This window comes from Camelus bactrianus, chromosome 7 (genome assembly GCF_048773025.1).
Source record: "Camelus bactrianus isolate YW-2024 breed Bactrian camel chromosome 7, ASM4877302v1, whole genome shotgun sequence".
Classification (NCBI taxonomy): domain Eukaryota; kingdom Metazoa; phylum Chordata; class Mammalia; order Artiodactyla; family Camelidae; genus Camelus; species Camelus bactrianus.
The window spans coordinates 48,834,062-48,856,080 of NC_133545.1; the positions used below are offsets into that span (position 1 = coordinate 48,834,062).

At 36.3% G+C, this 22,019-nt stretch overlaps 1 protein-coding gene across 1 annotated transcript in view; it reads left to right on the forward strand.

Moving 5' to 3' along the window:
• Positions 1-22,019, forward strand: part of LOC123611900 (RNA-binding protein with serine-rich domain 1-like) — a 38,075-nt gene continuing 16,056 nt past the window's right edge. Inside the window, 1 exon segment of the mRNA XM_074367371.1 lies at positions 1-22,019. This exon segment is cut by the window's right edge and continues 8,065 nt beyond it. The gene's annotated coding sequence lies outside the window, so the exon portion shown is untranslated.

Genomic DNA, 22,019 nt, shown 5'->3' on the forward strand with positions numbered 1-22,019 from the left:
GTTTAAGATAGTGCCATAACCAGAAAATGTTTTATAAAAATTTAAAATTTGAATAATTATAATCACATCTGACTTATGAAAAATTAATTTTCGTGAAACAGTTCTAAATCTCTCCTGGTAAATACCGAGGAAGCTTTCAAATTAATGCTCTTCTTGGAAAAATACATTGCAGTTCAGCAAAATAAGCAAATTCCCACATGTTACTTGTATTTTGCTTCAGTTGCTGCTTCTGTCAATCATACTGTATTTTAAAATAATTTGCATCTTTGAAGAAAGAAGCATGCTTAACTTGAAACTAGATTTATTCATGGTTTTTCATAATGTCAGTAGCTTTGAAAAGGCGGATCTGGTCTTTTGCCTTGCCTAGAATACAGTGACTTGTTTTTACCTAGTACAGAAACTTCTAATGATGTATCTTCCATATATTTTTCAACACATTTCTCACATGCTGTGCTAATCTAGGTTTTTCCTTTACTATCTCAGAATTTGCTCATTAAAATCCTCTAGCCTAAACCCCTTCTCTTCAGTTCATATTATTCATCAACTTTGCAAAGCACCTCATTAATCATTGGAAATAAACTGATGTTTGGAATGTTTTTTGTTTTCAAAGCAGTTAAAGTTTTGTCTGTGAGATACACAGCAGAGTGTAACTCAGTGGTAAGTATGAAAGGTGTGAACCAAGTGTGGAAACAGTTGAGTAATGCCAGTTCTGCACGCTGAGGCAGGGAGTAATGCTTGAGCTGGTTGTTGGACCAGCAGCATTCTGATGTATGGAGAAGGGCAGGAGGCGTGGCATTCCAGGGGGAGAGCTAGCAGAGGCCTGAGAAGTATCTAATGCAGAAAACCTCACTCTACCTTCTACATAAGGTTTTCCAGGCTAACGTGGGCTATGTATGGTTTGTAATCATAATTGTTTTTAGTCGATTTTTTCTTACAGCACTCTGCATTACTATTTCCAGCTGTTGACCTGTTTAAGCAGCTTGTCTCTTGATCAACTTTATCTTGACCAAATGATGTTACCTTGAGGGCTGAGATTCTGCCTTAATGTACACTATTTAGCAATGGGCCCTTTGTACAGCATCAACAGTTACTTATAAATTGATGAAATGAAAAGCACACTTTAAATGGTATCACTTTGCCTCTGATATGATACTTAACTCTTTCACACATCTCGTAAATGCATTAAGTGCTTTGTCTATACATGATGTGGTTTTCAATACTTTTATTCCATCATGATGTCACTGATAGCTTAGATGGAAATGGTAGAAATTGAGTTACTTACTTTTTTATACATTCAGCACGAGGATCATCTTTGGACATTTCTCTCCTAAAAAAGACATTTTGTGTTACAAAATTAATACATATTCATTATTGTAAAAGTTCAAGAGTATCTCCCTACCCTCCCACTGATCTAACTTCCTCATCCCTTCTCCTTGAAACCCACCCCCAGGGGTGATTCTACATTCCAGAAATAACTACTGTCAATTCTGTGTGTAGTTACTGTTGTTTTTAAAGGGATTTTAAAACATTTTGAAACATAAAGGGAATCAAACTTCACTCTTTGGACCTACTTTCATTTGGTATAGATTACTTCCATATTAATATATAGAAGTGTACATATTTTTGATGTCTGCAGAATTTTAGTGTATAATTTGTTTTATTTCCTAATCGTGAATGCTTAGGTTGTTTATATATTTTCCTTCTTATTAAACATACACATTGAGCATACATGTACATACCTCATTATTTGACTGATACAGTCCTAGAAATGCAACTGCTGTATAAAAGGGAATAAATAATTTTGCTTTTTGATATAGATTGTCTGATTATCTTCCAGGAAAGTGGTACTAGTTTACAATCCTATCAGCAGCGTATGGTTGACAACTTTGCAACATGGAGAATTACCAATTACTTTAATGTTTGACTGATAGGTGAAAATGCTATTACACTGTAATTTATTTGGTTACTAGTGTGAACCAGTTTTGTATGTTTATTGTCTATGCATTTGTTTTAATTTCTCTTCATGTCCTTTGATCATTCTTAGGGAATTTTTTTTGTTACTCTTTTTTTCATGGAGCTTTCTACGTATTAAGGATGATAATGCTTTTTTTCTATTCATGTTCAGTTTTTTTAATTTGTCATTTATATTTTATCATCTGCTGTTCAGAAATGTTTATTTTTGTTATCAGTTATCTCTTTTAAGTGTTCTTATAAAGGCACTTCTGTCCCAAGATTATAAGATAAAACTACTGGAAGAAAATAAGATTATTACTTTTCTTTACATATAAAATTTTAATTTACCTGGAATTGATATGTGACTTTAGAAATTTTTTTCCCTAAATTGATATTCATATGTCCCCAAGTTATTAATTAATCCATATTTTCTGGATGTGAAGATGTAAAGACCTATCTTAGCCTACACTACACTGCAATACTAGAAATGGTCCTGTTTCTCTTGTGGTATGCTTATGTATTCTGGTACAGGACCACACTGTTATTACCCTAATGTGGTAGGCAGAATTCTTAGATGGCCCCTGAGATTTCCCACCCTAATTCTCTTAACTGAAGAGGACAGATTTTACCTCCATGATTATTATATTAGATGGCACAGCAGGTTTTTAGAAAGAGGTGGCGCTAAACTTAACCATATGAACCCTTTAAAGAGCTTTAAATGCCCTTTAGTCTTCTTTAGCTCGTGGCAAAAGCAGTAAGATATTTGAAGTATGAGAAGGATCTGACTGGAGGGAGAGTCTCCTTTACTGAAGATGAAGGGTGATGTGGCAAAGGAGCAGCCGAGAGTGACCCCTGGCCAGCAACCAGCAGGGAAACAGGGACCTCAGTCCTGCATACACAAGAAACTCAGTTCTGCCTATGGCCTTGGAGGCAAATTTTCCCCTGGATAGTCTAGATTCAGCCAGCTTACACCTTGATTTCATGCTTGGAAAATCCTGAGCACAAAACCCACACAGATCTGGCAGACTTCTGACCAACAGAGCTGTAAACTACTGAATAGATGTTTGAAGCCACTAAGTTTTCTATGGCTATTTAACCAGTTATCACACACTAATACACATAGCTTTGTAGTAAATTTTGATATCTGGTTAAAATCATCCTTATTGTACACTAACAACGTGATTGACTCATCTTGCATATAGTCTTCTGGATAAACTTAAAGGTCAGTTTTGTGAAGCTAGAAAAAGAAGCTTTGGGAGATTTTGAAGAAATTGCTCTAGACTAAGAAATTAAAGGACAGTGAGTTCTGTAAAGCACTTAGTTTTCCTAGTCAATAAACATGTTAGGTCTTCATTTATTCAAGTCTGTTACATTCTTCAGTAGCACTAAATTTTGTCTGTTAAGATACTACATTCCCTAAATAGTAATGACTGACAAAAAAGTGATTTTATATACTAACCTACATGGCCAGATATGCCAGAGTTTTGTCTATTTTATTGGCCTCTTCAAATCACCACTGGTTTTATTTATCAGGTTTGCCAATTTTTGTTTTGTTCCTTAATTCCTACTCTTCACTAAATTTTGTTTTACTTTTTCTTCACTTGTATTTTGGTTTACTTTTTCTCTCCTTGGCTTAAACCAAGATCTTAGTTCTCATTTAATTTTTAAAGCTCTCATTGTTTAATTGAAGAATTTGACCCTAAAATCTTCCTCTGATCCCAGTCTTGTATGTATCCTAAAGGATACATATGTAATGTTCTCATTGTTTCTGACGTCTAGATATCTCTGAATTCTTTGATCTAAGATTTATTTAGATTAGTAGTGCTAAAATTTCTAAGATGTTTCATTGTTGATGTTTATTGCTAACTTTTAATTGTTGTTAGTTTTTAGCTGTTTTGTGCATTGTGGTCTTCAAAAGTAAGCTCAGATTTCCACTTTGGGAAACTGAGAAGACTTTGGTCATATTTAAAAACTATTCCTTAGTCATTCAAAAAGAATATTTCTTTTTAAAAATATACAAATCACTGTTTTAAAATACTGTACCGTGACAAAAAATTGAAAAATAATGAATAACTCTGCATACCTTCTGACTCCTTTGGGCATTCCTCCTGGGTAATTCATGAAAAATTCACTTAATGTTCAACTCAGTGTCACTGGCTCTTCTTACTAAAAAAGATGCTCACCTCCTCCGACAAACACATCAGAAATACATTAGCATGTGGAACAATTCTCACAGAATACTGAACACTGGCAGAAGATCTCATATAACGAAAGCTGCAAGAAAGAACACCTCATAACTAGACAGGACAAAAGAAAAATAAAGGAATCGAGACTGGACCTGAGCCCCTGGGAAGGAGCTGTCAAAGAAAGGTTCCCTCGTGCTGGCAACCCCATTCACTGGCTGGGAGATGATCCAGGACAGAAAGGGAGCTTCAAAGCCTCAGAGGAGAATGCAGCAACTGGCTTGTGGCAGGTAAAAGAGACCAGCTCAGAGAGTCCTGGCCACCTTGCTGGTGAGTGCAGGGGCTGGGTGGCGAAGCTTAGGCTTTAGCGGACAGACCTGGGGAGAGGGCTCCTGTTGGCTGTGTGGAGGTAGCCTGAAGGGGCTGGAGTGGTCCTGGCTGCAGCTGGGGTTGTGCGCAGGATGGTGCTTGGATCTGCTGTTGAAGCCCCATTTGTGTAACACAGGCAGAAAGGGAAGTGTGGGACCCGCCACAGCAGCCTCATTCTTGTCATGCTTATAGCAGACACTCTGCTCTGCCGGTGCAAGCACTGGGAGCATGCAAGCCCCAGTCTCTTACACACCTTGGGAGGCAGGGCTGAAGTCGGAGCTGATCTCAGGGTGCATATTACTTTGGAAGTTGAACTGAAATCTGAGCCATGTTCCTGCAAATTGTGTGACTTTGGCAGCATCTTTGTAAGCTCAGCACCCGTAGGACATCTAAGCAGATTATTAGTGCTCCCGAGGCTGGGGCAGGTCCAGCACTGGCAGCTGTGGACATTGTGGGTGCCTGCACAAGAGATGCGGCCAGGGTCTGGGTTGCTTCCATAGCTCCCACGTGTGTGACTGGTGGGTCCTGGTGCTTGACTTTGATGGCTCTGTGCTTGTGGGCCTATGCTGGGAGCTTTGTGAACATAGCACCTGATGGACATCTGGGCTGACTGCCTGCATTCCTACAGCTAAAATGGGGGCAAGGGCAGGGTCAACAACAGGGTACTTTGAACACGCATGACAGGTGACATCACAGAGTGGACTTCCCGATGCACAGCTCCTGCAGAGGAACACTCAGCAGCTCCTCTCCAGGCAGAACTACCCCAGTCCTGACAACCTCACAATAGAGCTCACCAATGGACTTTGGGGCTTGTATTCCAGCAACTGGGGAACAGACCCTGCCCCCAACAGTGACAACCAGAGAGAAAAGAAGAGGACCCACTCAACATCCAGTGCAGAATCTGGTCACCACAACACCACTCACACTCCCATCAAGGGGATAATAGCCAGCACACACTCAGGAGAGATGAGGCAGGCATCCATACTAAAAACAGACCTTGCACCAAAAATATTGGACTTGGAGCCTACACAGGGACACTTCCACATAAAAACAGCTCTTCAAGACCACAGTAGATAAATTTCTCTGACCCTAAGAATTTAGGAGAAAGTTAAGTAAAATGAAGACACAGAGACACCACTCCCAAATACAAGAACAAGTGAAACCCTTGGGAAGAACAGTGAAAACGGACCTCTGCAGTCTACCAGATCCCAAGTTCAAAAAGCAGGTCATGAAGATACTGAAGAAATTTAAAAAGTCTATCAATAGAAATGCAGATCACTGTAATAAGAACTAGAACCTATAAAGAGAAGCAATTTAGATAGAGAACACCCATTTACTGAGACCACAGCCAAGCTAAAGGTAATAAATAGCAATCTAAATAATGTGAAAGAATGAATAAATGATTTAGAAGATGGAATAATGGAAATAAAACAGAACAGGGGACAGATTTTTTAAAAAGCAATATATGAAGCCCATGGACCAACATAAACCAAGCCAACCTACACATAAAAAAGGAATCATATATATATATATATATATATATATATATATATACACACAGGATGTATAGAGGGTCTCAAACAAGATAAACCCAAATAGACCTACACTAAGACATTAATTAAAATAGCAAAAGTTAAACAGGATACTAAAGGCAGCAAGAAAAAAAAAAGACTTAAGTCACAAGGGAACCCCCATAAGGCTATCAGCTGCTCTACAGAACTATTGCAGGCCAGGAGGGGGGGCAAGGTGATTCAACGTCCTAGAAGGGAAAAACTGGCCACATAGGATACTCTACCCAGCAAGATTATCATGAACAATAGGAGAGAGAAAGAATTTCTCAGACAAGCAAAGAAAAGAATACAGCAATAGTAAACCCATCCTAAAAGAAATAATGAAAGGTTTTCTCCAAAAAGAAAAGAAGCAAGAAATCTATAGGAAAGAGGAAATGACAATTGGAAAGTAAATCACTTAAATAAGACAGTACATAGATTAAAAAAGGAAAATCAAAAAAATTTTTTGAAAGCAATGATAACTACAATGAACAACAAAAGCTTAAACATGAAGATGTAAGAGAAGACATCAAATCAAAGTGTGGGGGAGGGGAACTTTAAAATGTAGAATTTTCTTTTTTTTTAGATAGAGTAATGGGTGAACATACTTGAAAAACAGGGTAACCACAAAAAACATTAAATAGATTCACAAAAAAGAAAAAGAATTCCAGCACCACACAAAACAAAACCATCGAACCACAAAAGGAAAAGGAAAGGAACGAAGAAGAAACAAAGTCAACTGGTAAGGTTTAATCTTATGGTTACTGGGGGAAAGGGAGTGGGAAGGGATAAATTTGGGAGTTTGAGATTTGCAAATACTAACCACTATATATAAAAAAAAAAAATTTCTGTTCAACTAACTATATTCAATATCTTGTAAAAACTTTTTAAAATTTTACTTAATTTATAATAGGTATGTACCAGATTTCAAAGTGAATGAATGTATTAACTGTAATGCTTTTGCTAAGACACCCATCTTGATCCTATTTTAAAGCAACAGAAATACCTTTAGAAGGATGTCCTTCAGGGAGTCAGCTTTCCCTGTCCTTCCCCTCTTTTGGGCCCTCTGCGGGTTGCTTCACAACCTGCTATCTAGCCCTGCCTCTTCTAGAGTCTCCTACTGCTTGTTCACTGAGCCTTCTCCCTCAGCCATTTAACTCTTACTTATTCCTTTAAAAAGCCTTTAGTTGGCACCCAAAAAGGTTCAGTTCCAAAGTTTTATGGGTTTTTAAAAGATAACATTTACGTTATACTGAAAATTGTAAAGTGTTTCCACATATATGATCTCATTTGATTGTCACAGAAATCTTAAATACCCCCTTCTTAGCTAAGGACACTGGGACATTGAGAGTAAGTCTAAGGGCATCCCTGACTCTGGATGTTGGCTGTTCTTCCTCTTACCTATCCAGTATCCAATTATCCTTGCAGCATGTGGAGAACCCTCCATCTTATAAGGTAAGCCTGCACATTCCTAGCCTCTGTTTCAGAGTGCACACTTTTTGTCTGGCTTTTTTCACCCAGCATAATTATTTTGAGATTTAGCTTGCTGCAAGTATCACTAGATAGTTCCTTTTTATTGCTAAATAATACTCTACTGTATAGACAGACAACAATTCATCTATTCATCTGCTGATGGGCATCTAGGCCGCTTCCAGATTTTGGCTATTACAAGTAAAGCTGCTATGAAGATTTTGGTACAAGTCTTTATATGGACATATATTTCATTTTCTCTGAGTACACACCTAGGGTGGAATGGCTGGATAATACGGTAGGTAATGTTTAGCTTAAGAAACTTCTAAGAATTTTCCAAAGTAATTGTACCATTTTACATTCCTGCCAGCAAGATTCTCTGCAATATTCGGTATAAGTCTTCTTAAATGTTTGCCTTTCTAATAGGTATTCAATGATATCTCATTGTGGTTTAATTTGTACTTCCCTAATGACTAATGATGCTGAACATCTTTTCATGTGCATATTTACCATCCGGATATATTCTTTGCTAAAGTATCTGTCCACATCTTCTGCCCATTTCTATTGAGTTGTTTGCTTTCCTATCATTGAGTTTTGAGAGCTCTTTACATATTCAGGATATAAATATTTTCACTTTTTTTTTCCAGCTTGTGGCTTGCCATTTTAATCTCTTAAGAATTTTTTAAAAATCAGAAGTTATTAATTTTGATGAAGTTCACCTTATCACTTTTTTCCATTATGAACTGCTTTTAGTATCACACCTAAGAAATCTTTGTCTGACTCAAGAGCTCAAGGATTTTCTCCTATATTAACTTAGTTTTACAACCTCAGGTTTTGCATTTAGCTCTATAATCCATTTGGAGTTAATTTCTGAATTATGGTTTGGATATGTACTGAAGTTCTTGTCTGTGTGTTCAAGTATTTGGGTATCTGATTGTTCTAGTACCATTTGTTGAATATACTCTTCTTTCTCCTTTCATCTTTACTGAAAATCAGGTGTCTAAATATGTGTGGGTCCAATTCTGGACTCTGTTCCACTGACATTTTAAATCTATCTTCATGCCAATTTGTATTACTCTAGATTTAAAGTAAAGATCTTTTTTTACTTCTATAGGCATTTAGTACTATAACTTTCCCTTCAAGTAGTACTACAGAGTGGCATCCTACTAATTTCCATACGTTGCATTTTCATTTTAATTCACTTTAACATACTTCCTAATTTTTCTTTTGATTTTTTTTCTTTGGCTCATGGGTTACTTAGAAGTACTATTTTATTTCCAAAAATTGGGCACTTTTCAGATATCTTTCTTGTTGATTTCTAAGTTAATTCTGTTGAGGTAAATGAATCCTCTGAAATGTGTTAGCACTTGTTTTATGGCCCAGAATATTGCCTGTCTTGGTAGCCATATGCAGTTAAAAAGGATGTCTATTCTACTGTTGTTGTATAGTTGGTTTTCTATCAATGTCAAATAAATTAAGTGGTTTGATGTGGTTTTCTCACATTCTGTATCCTTAATAATTACTTCTCTTCCATCAAATATTGAGAGATGGGTCTTGAAATCTGCAACTAAAAATGTGAATTTATCTGCTTCTCCTTGTTAATGTATTTTGAAATTTTATTACGAGCATAAAAATGTAGGATTAGTTTACTTTTGATAAATTGACATTTTTTCCATTATAAAATGACTTTTTATCCCTTGTAATATTCTTTGCTTTGAAATCTACTTTATCTGATATTAATATTGTCACTCTAGTTTTCTTTTAATTAGTGTTAGCATTGTATATCTTTTTTCCATGCTTTTATTTTTAATCTACTTGTATCATTATATTTAATGTGGGTTTCTCATAGGCAGTATAAAGTTGGACAATTTCTGTTTTTAAATTGAGGTATTTAGACAGTTAATGTGATCATTGATATGATTAGGTTTAAAGCTATCATCTTGTTCTTTGTTACATAGTCCCACTTTTTCTGTGCTCTTTTGCATTAATTGAACATTTTTATGATTCTGCATTATCTCCTGTGTTGGCTTCTTAACTAGATCTGTTTTATTTTAGCACTGCTTTAGCATTTACAGTATATAGTATAATCTTTCACTTATCACAGTCTACTTTTTACTCATTTAGTCTAGACCTAATTCCTCATTACTCAGTTAAGACACTACTAAATAATCTAAGTAATTCAATGACGCACTTTCCAGTCAGTGCACAGGCACTATGTGTGGCCTTGTGTGAGCTCTAGATACTGCTCCCTCTGACCACCCTTAACCTTTCAGTTCATTCATTCTCTGATCTCAGGTAGTTTTGTATCCATGAGTGTTGCTCAGTACTCATCTGAATACTCAAAGGGGCCCTCATGTATATCTTTTGGTGCAGCTCTCTCCTTTCTGGTACTGCAACCTAAAAACTCTAGCTACCTTCAATTAACTCCCTGTAATAACTTTTAATGAAAAAGAATATGAAAATATGTATATATATATATGCATATCTAGGACATTATGCTGAACACCAGGAATTGACATATTGTAACTGACTGACTGTAAATTTTCAATTAAAAAATGGCAATAAATATACATCTGCCAATCATTACCTTAAATGTCTAATAGACTAAATGCTCCAATCCAAAACAGTAGCAGAGGGGATAACAAAACAAGTGCCTACAATATTGCTGCCTAGAAGAGACCCACTTTAGTGTGAAGGACACACATAGACTGAAAGGGGATGGAAAAAGATATTTCATGCATACAGAAATGACAAGAAAGCAGGGGTAGCAATTCTCATATCATACATAATAGACTTTAAGCAAAGGTCTTATTTCTTTAAATAAAGATAAAGAAGGACACTATATAAAGAAAGGATCAATACAAGAAGAGGATATAGTCAACATATATGCACCCACTATAGGAACACCTAAATATATAATACAAATAGCAACAGACATAAAGGGAGAAATTGATAGGAATACAATAGTAGTAGGAGACTTTAATACCCCAGTCACATCAATGGACAGATCTTCTAGACAGAAAATCAATAATGCAACAGATTGTAAATGACACAAAAGTTAGACTTGGTATTTTCAGGACATTACATCCATCCATCAATCAATCAATCAATCAATCAATCAACAAAACCAGAATACACATTCTTTTCACGTGTACATGGAACATTCTTTGAGATATACCACAGAAGAGAGCAAAAAACAAGCCTCAACAAAGATAGAAATTATTTCAAGCATCTTTTCTGACCACAATAGTGTGAAATTAAAATCAACTGGAAATGAGAAAAGAAGATTATATGGAGACTAAAAAACATGCTATGAAAAAAACCAGTGGGTTGATGAACTCAAAGAGGAAATTAAAAAATAGCTTGAGACACAGTGTCTTGAGCAAATGGTGTTGGGAAAATTAGACAGCTGCATGTAAATCAATGAAGTTAGAACACTCCCTGACACCATACACAAAAATAAACTCAAAATGGCTTAAAGACTTCATCGACAAGACACTATAAACCTCTAAGAAGAAAACATAGGCAAAACATTATCTGACATAAATCTCAGCAATGTTCTCCTACAGCAGTCTACCCAAGCAATAGAAATAAAAGCAAAAATAAACACATGGGACCTAGTTAAACTTGTAAGCTTTTGCACAGCAAAGGAAACCATAAGCAAAACAAAAAGACAACCTACGGAATGGGAAAAAATGTTTGCAAAAGATGAGACTGACAAGGGCATAATTTCCAAAATATATAAACATCTCATACAACTTAACAAAAAACCCAATCCAAAAATGGGAAGAAGACCTAAATAAGCAATTTTCCAATGAAGACATACAAATGGCCAATAGACCCATGAAAAAAATGCTCAGTATCACACTAATTATCAGAGAAATGCAAATCAAAATTACAATGAGGTATCACCTCACACCAGTCAGAATGGCCATCATTCAAAAGTCCATAAATGATAAATGCTGGAGAGGCTGTGGAGAAAGGGAACACTCCTACACTGTTGGTGGGAATGCAGTTTGGTTGCAGCCATTGTGGGAAACAGTGTGGAGATTCCTCAAAAGACTAAAAATAGACTTACAATATGACCCAGCAATCCCACTCCTGAGCATATATCCAGAGGAAAACTTAATTCAAAAAGACACGTGCACCCGCCCCCCAATGTTCACAGCAGCACTATTTACAATAGCCAAGACATGGAAACAACTTAAATGTCCATCAATAGATGACTAGATAAAGAAGCTGTTGTATATTTACACAATGGAATACTACTCAGCCATAAAAAAGAGTAAAATAATGCCATTTGCGACAACATGGATAGACCTAGAGATTGTTATTCTAAGTGAAGTAAACCAGAAAGAGAAAGAAAAATACCATATGATATCACTTACATGTGGAATCAAAAAAAAAAAAAACTTATTTACAAAACAGAAATAGAGTTACATAGAAAACAAACTTATGGGTACCAGGGGAGGAAGGGTGTGGGAAGGGATAAATTGGGAGTTTGAGATTTGCAGATATTAACTAATATATAAAAATAGATAAACAACAATTTTATACTGTATAGCACAAGGAACTATAGTCAATATCTTGTAGTAACTTATGGTGAAAAAGAATATGAAAACGAATATATGTATGTCCTATATGACTGAAGCACTGTGCTGTACACCAGAAATCGATACACTGTAAACTGACTACACTTCAATTAAAAAAAAAAATACATACATACATACATATATATATATACACATACCATGAGACAAATGACAATGAAAATACAACCACACAAAATCTATGGGATGCTCAAAAACAGTCCAGAGGGAAGTTCACAGTAACAAACAGGCTTCCTCCAAAAGTAAGAAAAATCTCTAACAACCCAACCTACCATTTATAAGAACTAAAAAAAGAACCAATGAAACATATAACATCTGCAGAAGGAAGGAAATAATAAAGATCAGACAGGACATGCATAGAGATTTAAAAAACTGTAGAAAAGAAATCAAAACCAAGAGCTGGTTTTTGAAAGCGTAAACACATTTGGCAAACCTGTGGCCAGGCTCACCAAGAAGAAAAGAGGGCCCAAATAAAATAAAAAATGAAAGAGTAGAAATAACCAATAATCTAGAAACACAGAAAACCATTAGAGAAAACTATGAACAATTAACATGCCAACAAATTGGACAACCTAGAAAAATGGACAAGTTTCTAGAAACATACAGCCCCTCAAAACTCAAGAAGAAAGAATTTGAATAGATCTATCACTAGGTGTGAAATAGAATCTGTAATAATAATAAACTCCCTGCAAATAAAATTCCAGGATCAAATGGCTTCACTAAGGAAGTTTACCAAACACATAAAGAACTTAAGCCGATCCTTCTCCAACTCTTCCAAAAGACTGAAGGGGAGGGAACATTCCCAAAGTCATTATATGAAGCCACAATCACCCTTATACTAAAACCACACAAAGACACTACCAGAAAAGGAAAATTACAGGCCATTACCTTTGATGAATACAGATGCATAAATTCTCAGCAAAATGTTAGCAAACCAAATGCTACAACACAAAAATGATCATACATTGCAATCAAACTGGATTCATCCCAGGGTCACAAAAATGGTTCAACGTATTGCAAATAAATTAAAGTGATACACCATACCAACAAAACAAAGAACAAACACCACATGATCATCTCAATAGATACAGAAAAAACATTTGATTACATTCAACATCCATTTATGATTAAAAAAAAAATTCTTACCAAAGTTAGTATAGAGGTAACACATTGCAACATAATAAAAGCTATTTATGACAAACCTACAGCCAGCGTAATACTTAACAGTGAGAAACTGATTGCCTTCCCACTGAAATTTGGAACAAGGATGCCCACTCTCACCACTTCTATTCAACATAGTTTTGGAGGTCCTAGCCACAGCAATCAGGCAAGAAATAAAAGCAATCCAAATTAGAAGAGGTAAAATTGTCACTATATGCAGATGACATGATACTACATGTAGAAAACCGTAAAGGCTCCACACAAAAAATACTAGAGCTTATAAAAGAATTTGGCTTGGTAGCAGGATACAAGACTAACATGCAGAAATCAGTTGCATTTCTTTACACTAACAGTGAAATTGGAGGAAAAGAGTAAAGAAACAATCCCTTTCAAAATCACATCCCAAACAATAACATACTTAGGAATAAATCTGACCAAGGAGGTGAAATACTTATACATAAAGTAATACAAAACATTAAGGAAATTAAAGATGACTTACAGAAATGGAAAGCTATTCCATGCTCTTGGATTGGAAGAATCACTATTGTTAAAATGGCCATACTGCCCAAGGCAATCTATAAATTTAATGTAATCCCTATCAAATTACCTGTGACGTTTTTCACATAACTAGAACAAATAATCCTAAAATTTATATGGAATCACAAAAGACCCATAATTGCCAAAGCAATTCTGAAGAAAAAGAATGAAGCTGGAGGATTAACCCTCTCAGACTTCAGATGATACTACAGAGATACAGTAATAAAAACAATGTTGTATTGGCACAAAAATAGACATGGATCAGTGCACCAGAATAGAGAGCTCAGAAATAAACCCACAGACCCACAGTCAATTAATCGTCGACCAAGGAGGCAAGAATATACAATGGAGAAAAAGTGTCTTCAGCAAGTGGTGTGGGGAAAACTGGACAGCAGCATATAAATCAATGAAGCTAGAACACTCCTTGACACCATACACAAAAATAAACTCTAAAAAATGTAAGACATTATAAACCTAGAAGAAAACACAGGCAAAACATTATGACATAAATCTCAGCAATGTTCTCCTAGAGCAGTCTACCCAAGCAATAGAAATAAAAACAAAAATAAACAAATGGGACCTCATTAAACTTACAAGCTTTTGCACAACAAAGGAAACCATAAGCAAAACAAAAAGACAACCTACAGAATGGGAGAAAATATTTGCAAATGATGAAACTGACAAGGGCGTAATTTCCAGAATATATAAACAGCTCATACAACTTAACAACAAAAAATAAACAACCTAATCCAAAAATGGGCAGAAGACCTAAATAAGCAATTTTCCAATGAAGACATACAAATGGCCAATAGGCCCATGAAAAAAATGCTCAGTATCACTAATTATCAAAGAAATGCAAATCAAAACTACACTGAGGTATATCACCTCACACCAGTCAGAATGGCCATCATTCAAAAGTCCACAAATGATAAATGCTGGAGAAGGTGTAGAGAAAAGGTAACCCTCCTACACTGCTGGTGGGAATGTAGTTTGATGTAGCCATTATGGAAAACAGTATTGAGATTTCTCAAAAAACTAAAAATACACTTACCATATGTTCCAGCAATCCCACTCCTGAGCATATATCCAGAGGGAACCTTAATTCAAAAAGATATATGCACCCCAATGTTCATAGCAGCACTATATACAATAGCCAAAACATGGAAGCAACCTAAATGTCCATTGACAGCTGACTGGATAAAGAAGCTGTTGTATATTTATACAATGGAATACTACTCAGCCATAAAAATAATAAAATAATGCCATTTGTAGCTACTTGGATGGACCTGGAGATCATCATTCTAAGTGAAGTGATCCAGAAAGAGAAAGAAAAATACCATGTATCACTTATATGTGGAATCTCAAAAAAAAAAAGAAAGAAAAAGGAAAAAGAGGACACTAATGAACTCTTCTACAAAACAGAAACAGACTTGCAGACATAGTAAACAATGTTGCGGTTACCAGGGGAAAGTGGTGGGAAGGGATATATTTGGGAGTTTGAGATATGCAAATGATAGCCACTATATATAAAAATAAAAAACAAATTTCTTCTGAATAGCACAATGAACCATATTCAATATCTTGTAATAACCTTTAATGAAAAAGAATATGAAAATGAATATATGTATATATATGCATGACTAGGACATTAGGCTGTACACCAGAAATTGACACGTAGGAACTGACTATACTTCAATAAAATAAACACAGTATGTCTAGTACATGAACAAAGTTCCTGTTAATTCTCATCACACCACATTTTGTTACAGTCTAATTTCTTTCCGATTTGGCTGTCTGTAGGCCAGATCACCAGTTAAGGAAGATTCTTAAAGGCATCATAAAAATGTATTTTATTTAAGTGAGTATTCATACATATGTGCAAGGAATCCTGAAAGAATACTAACCCTCCCAAATGAATGTACTATAAAAATAGTACAATGCCTAGTATTCTAAGATATTCATACCCATTTTTTATTCATTACTTTTAAATAACTTTTGCATGTTACGTTGCAGTAATTTAACCTCATGGGAGTTGTGTAAATCAAACTTGACAGTGAATCTTCCTGATTCTTATCAATTTGTTCCTTTGAATAATTTTACTTTCTTCTTTAGGATGTGGTCCTTTACCTCTAAAATGAGAACACTGAGTTGGGAGCTAGATGATCTATAGGATCCTTTTGGTTATAAAATCCCAAATGTCATCGATAATGCTATTTTAAATAGTATGTTACATACTTGGACTCTTACTTACTTACTTGCATCTGTTAAGAACCATAAAGAGTCTGAGCTTTTAACCTATTTGCAAGCTAACAAGTTAGTCTGCCACAGTATCATGGATGCTGGCATAAGACGTCAGATGCCTAGGTCAGAGACACAGGACTTTTATGGCTCATCGCACACCAGGAAGCATGAACTTCTTATTTGTCAGTTCCCTTTGCCCTGTAAAACCAGTGGGGACAATGCTGAGGGCCCCAAATAGATGCTGTGTGTGATGAAAGCTTGTGTCAAGCTAAAAACCCTATGCTTAGTGACTAATCTTTTATAATGGTTGCAAGCAAAGCTGCCCAAACTTTGTCTCAGTAGGAGATATTATATTCACTTACTGGACAGTAAACAAACCGGCCTCTGCTGTGGAAGGAGTTACTGTTTTTATTTTCCAAGACTTTAGCTATATAAACATCCTTGAAAAGTTAGTCTGGAGCAAAAGCTGTAAGTGCCTCTGGTTTACAAGATGTGCAGAAATGCAAGAGACTTGTGGAAAATTGTCCTGTGCTATCAGTTCATCCCAAAAATTAAGGTGAATTAATATCCTCTAATTTTTATATATATATAAATATCACTGCAGATTGATACAATTTATCCAAATATATATATAATACACTAATATTGTAGAATCCATTATTACAACTTTAATACCAAATTATTCACTAATGCTTTTTATCTAATGGATTTATCTTTAGACAACATCTTCAAGTTGCTTTTTATTTATTGTTATTATTTAAAACTAACACATAATCCAAATACTAACACCTTGGTGCATTACACACACACATTTATACATATATGCACTCACACGTATTAGTGGGTATCTGCTAATTTGTCTAACATTCTTTTTAGAAACCACCTGTCCACTTCTCCATGAATTCACAAAGCATTGTGAAATCATGGGACTGAGTTTTGGGGCCCCATCTGAGCCCATCCCATGAATCATGGGCTCTGAAACCACCAAGTGATTACACAAATGGCAGGGGAGCTTTGGGAGTCCTAATTTTTATCCTGTAGGAGAGGGGGTTGTGTTCTTATCTCCAGGACCATTCAACCTCCATGGGAATATGCCTCACAGTCCTTCAAAATAGGGTGTTTAATGCTAGGTGCCCTCACTGCTTCACTCTGAAATCCAAATCCATCACATGTGCATCAAGACCATCCTCTCTACTGCTGCTTTCAGCCAATGATGGCAAGCAGCGTGAATAGGAAGGCAGACTCATTCCTGGGAGACACTGATTCAACAACCAACTTTGACTTGAAAACAACCTGGTGGCCTTTCCCTGAACCCTCTTTAGATTACACAGCAACCTGGAACACTTCTGCCTAACGTTCCTTTCCTCTATTCCCTTTTGGCTCAGAGTTACATTGTGATCCGACAGCTTACCCTGTCTCCCCCAGTTCCCTCCCCATTTTCTCTCACAGGCATTTTTCCTAATAAAATCCTTGCAGAGTTAATCATGTTTAGGCGTCTTTTTCTTGGAGGACCTGACTAACGTAGATCACTTGCTGTTAGGATCTAAAGATGATGGTGACAATTTTGATTATCACGTAGAATGAGTCTACTGAGAATCAGGAAAACATAAGACCATAGAGCCAGAGAGATGGAGGAAACTGGTAACATTCTTTGAACTACAGTCAACGTGAAGCCAGAACTGTCTTCAGGGATTTCTATAAACCAGGTAATCTCCTCCCTCTCTTTTCTGTACTTCTCCTTTTCCATAAGAGCAGGGAGCTTACTTACATCCCTCCAAGACAGCAGAAACATGGCTGTTCTGGATTGCCTTTGAATTCCAAGCACTAGTATTTTGCTGTTTACCCAGTAGGCACCCAATACATATTTGTTGAATGAATGAAAAACTTACACTTCAACTCCTCTCTCGGCATTCGCTAAGCACTTCAAGGCTGGGTTATTACGGAACTACAGAGGATGGCCATGGAGCCAAGTACATTTCAGTGTAGGAGTTCCACTGAGCAGAATCTCTGTTCTGTTCCCCTTTTGAAGGCAGGAAAAGGGTCTGAGTAAGCCACCCTTAGGAGAGAACAGCACTTATTAAGTCTACTTGAATGTTATGTATTTCAGGTTTTACTCTCCAGAGCTATATGCCAATAATAACCACCTTTCTGTTTTGCTTTGTTTCTTAGAGCCACACTGCCTTGTCCCATTAAATTAACATTTTCCACCTTGACAGGCTTTGTTGGAGCAAATAAGAATTTTAAAAACAATATATTGACTTCTCTCCCCATAATCCCATATTATAATTTGGAAGTTTTTTTCCCCAAGCAAATGACGTCTATCAAATTTACTTAAGGGTTTTTGTTTTTTTTTTAAGTAAGGATGAATTAGAGCTCCTATAAAAATTGAGGGGCGCCACTGAAATTCCAGAGTAAGAATGTAGCTAGACTTCAAGAAAGATTAGATGAAGTTACTGGAATGTACCAAGAGTTTTTCTTGGTCAGAGGTACTCCCTGCATTTTGCAGTCCCAGCTACACGGAGAGGTAATTCCTTGGCTCTCAGTCCAAATGGCAAAATTTTAGGAGAAAGAATCTGGCCCAGTTTGCGGATGATGTCCATTCCAGGTAGTACTAGCATGGCTGCCTAGCTCCCAGACTTGTGAGCACTTACAGGGATTTATGAAGCCTTGTAAGAGCAAGTCCCCCCAAAAAGGGGGGTCATTGTTATCTGGCAGATACTCCAATGGGTGACTTCCACACCTGGTATCCAATAAACATATTTTCACCTTAATAAGCATTTTGAAATGGTAAAAATTTTTTTTCTTTCCCCATAGAGTCCTTAACTGAGTTGCATCTTCTATTCAGTGAAAAAGACATAAGACAGAAGCAGCAACATTATAGTCATGGAGAATCATCCTAATCCATGTATCATTAGCATCTGAGCCTACCGGCAAAGTGCAGGCTCAGGCTATTGCTAACTGAATCAGTTCTGGGAACGTGTAGCTTTGAGAAGATGTACATTGTTTTTATAACCCAGAGGTAATATGCCTGTGTCATCACAAGGGGTCGTAAGTTGTGGGAGGATCAGGAGAGGCATTTATAAATTTATTAAGTTCTAGTGCTGGAAGTTTGTATTTATTGTATGAAATACATGGGTCATCCATTTCCCCCTTTCAAAAATCGTAAATTTTAAAAAATGGGAAAGAAGCCATTTATTTTTTTAAATCACTCATTAGTTAGAGCTAGCCCTGGGGGAGCACAGTTTATTCTTGTCTTCCCCTTCAATTGTTTGAATCTGCCTTCATTACCCTGGAGGCTGTGGTTTGTGATGCTGGCACACTGTTGGTCTGTGCAAGGAAAACAAATGAAAAACAAAGAGGGCTGCCAAAGTGCCTCTCTGGGTATATCAGCAGATTAAAGGAAATCCAAGAGAGGTATTGTTTTCATCCAGCCAAATGTTGCAGATTCTGTGTGTATTACCAATCCACATTTGACAGGAAAAGAGAAATAATATGTGCACACAGCCTAGATTCAGGATCCTTTGTTAACTGTCTCTGCATTTGAGTCTGATTTATTTCAAAACATGGAAAACCTGTGCTGCTAACACACTTAAAAAGCAAATGATCAAAACTTCAACTCGGTCACCAAAATGTCCAAAGAACACTTAAGAAGCAGACTTGGACTAGACATAACTAAAGTGAGGGGGCGGGGGGGAGGAGGAGGAGGAAAAGAAAGGAAAAGAAAGACAAAGAAAGACATAACCAACTTTATTTTTGGAGCACCTTTTTTATGTAGCAAGACAAATTTTTAAACTGTATTTTCCATGCATGTATTTCTTTCTCAGTCTATTCTACTGGCTGTAAGAATATCACATATGATTTAAAGAGGAGACAGAAGATTGGAGTAGTAAGTAAACTTAGACTCCTCCACCTACATTCTAAAGTAGACTTCGGATTTTTTCCCAAATAAGAGTTTATAGGCCAAAACAACTCAAGTCATAAAAGTGACAACTCTAATCTCAAATAGAGATCAGCACGGTTCTATATATCACAACTTAGGAGCTTCTATCAATTTTTCTTGGAAGGATATTTAGAACCTCAATAAAATTGAAGTTTTACATTGCACATATCATGTAAAATATGTGGGGTTTTTTTTTTTACTAAAAATTATTTTCTGTTAATTTTGGTTTCAGCCTACATGTCCTATTTGGTATCATGTGATGCTGTACCTTAAGGTCTAGACTTGGTCTCTGGTAGCCCCGAGTTATCTAGTGAGGCTGAATATGAATATACTCTCATCTTAAAAGGCCATTTGCTTTGTTATATTCAGACAGGTTTCTTTTTTTTTTTTTTTTCCTCCAAGCCATTCATTCATACAACCAATATTTAGTGTATGCCTACTATGTGACAGAGTCTGATTTAGGCAATGGAATTATATCAGAGAACAAAACAAAATTACCTGCCAATGGAGGGTGTATTTTAGTTGTCCTCCACTGACAGGTAAGTAGGAAGTATGTCAGACAACGATAAGTATCATGGTGAAAAATAAAGCAGAGGACATGTCAGTGTGGTAAGGATTACAATGACAACTGTAAATAGCACAGTAAATGCAGGCCTCAGTAAAGGTGAAATTAGATCAAATACTGATAGAGATGGATTCTGGATAGAGAATTTCAGAGTTAGGGCATAGTCAGTGAAAAGGCCCAAAGATGGGAGGATTTCCAAACCAAAGATACCCATGTGGCTATCGCAGAGTGAACAAGGTGGAAAATGAGACGTGATGAGTTCAGAGAAAGATAATTTTTCATTTCAAATCTTTCTATCTTTGATATCATTTAACCTTGGCCAATAATCTAAAGATACTACTTTGAAGGAATGAATGGTGTCTGTGTAATAATTATTCAAACATCAATTCTATCAAAGATAACTGAAGACCTGTAATTGGGAAAAACTATTTAAAACGTTATGTGTCACATGAAGTATGCCTTATCTGTTTTGGTTTCAAATTACCAAAAAAACAAATACATTCATGGGTTTTCAATTTGTATATCAGAATTAGATCAAATAGCATCACTCCTGTTTAACAGATGATGTGGTAGCCTCCAGATGTCAAATTTTGGTTATTTTATCTTTCAGTAAGTTTAAATTATTGATTCAGGTATGCTTTCTTTATATGTTTGGACATATAAAAATCTGTAAAAATACCGAGTCTGATAGGGAGTATTGCAATGGAATTGTATGAGTTAATAGCATAAGGAAGTATTTAATATTGTTAAAATAAATGTTAAGAGAAATGCACTTAGAAATGAAGTTCTCTCTTTCCATGTACATCCCCTTTGATCCAATCAAGTCTGGCCCATAGTCCCTTATACTAAGGGCAGCCTTTGGATCATATAACTACAGTTTTCTAGCCTTGTTCATTAATTAGGTGTGGATAGTGATCCAAGCTGAAATAATCATGTCCTCTTTCTGATGAACTTTGGATAGAGAAACAGACTGAGTCAGCATATTAGAGGGAAATTTGAGCTATAAATTCATGGAGAGTAGAGACATTGTCAGGAAAATAACCAGCGAGATTCTGGTGCAAGCTAAAATTACTGACCAACAAAAATCAGGACCTCTCAAATAGAGCCAGGTTTCTGTGAGAAGATGATAAATAGAATGTCCCCAGAAGAACAGAGTTTAAGAGGCTGGCTGCCAGCCAGATTTCTACTGCAAGTAAGGCCTGGCTGTAGTTCCCGCTGTTGGCCTTCCATGAGAGTATTCTCTTTATGATAAACATGCTTTTAATTTGAACTCTTTTGAGGGGGTTCTGTTTCTTGCAACCATAGAGCCCTTTACCATTGTTAGGGACTGGTTGTTGTCAGGATTGAGTTTAAGTCAATAAAGTAACTTGTTGCGCTGTTTCACTAGGCCTTTAAAATACTTAAATATGATAGAAAGCTGCTCAGATTTCTGATAGATAC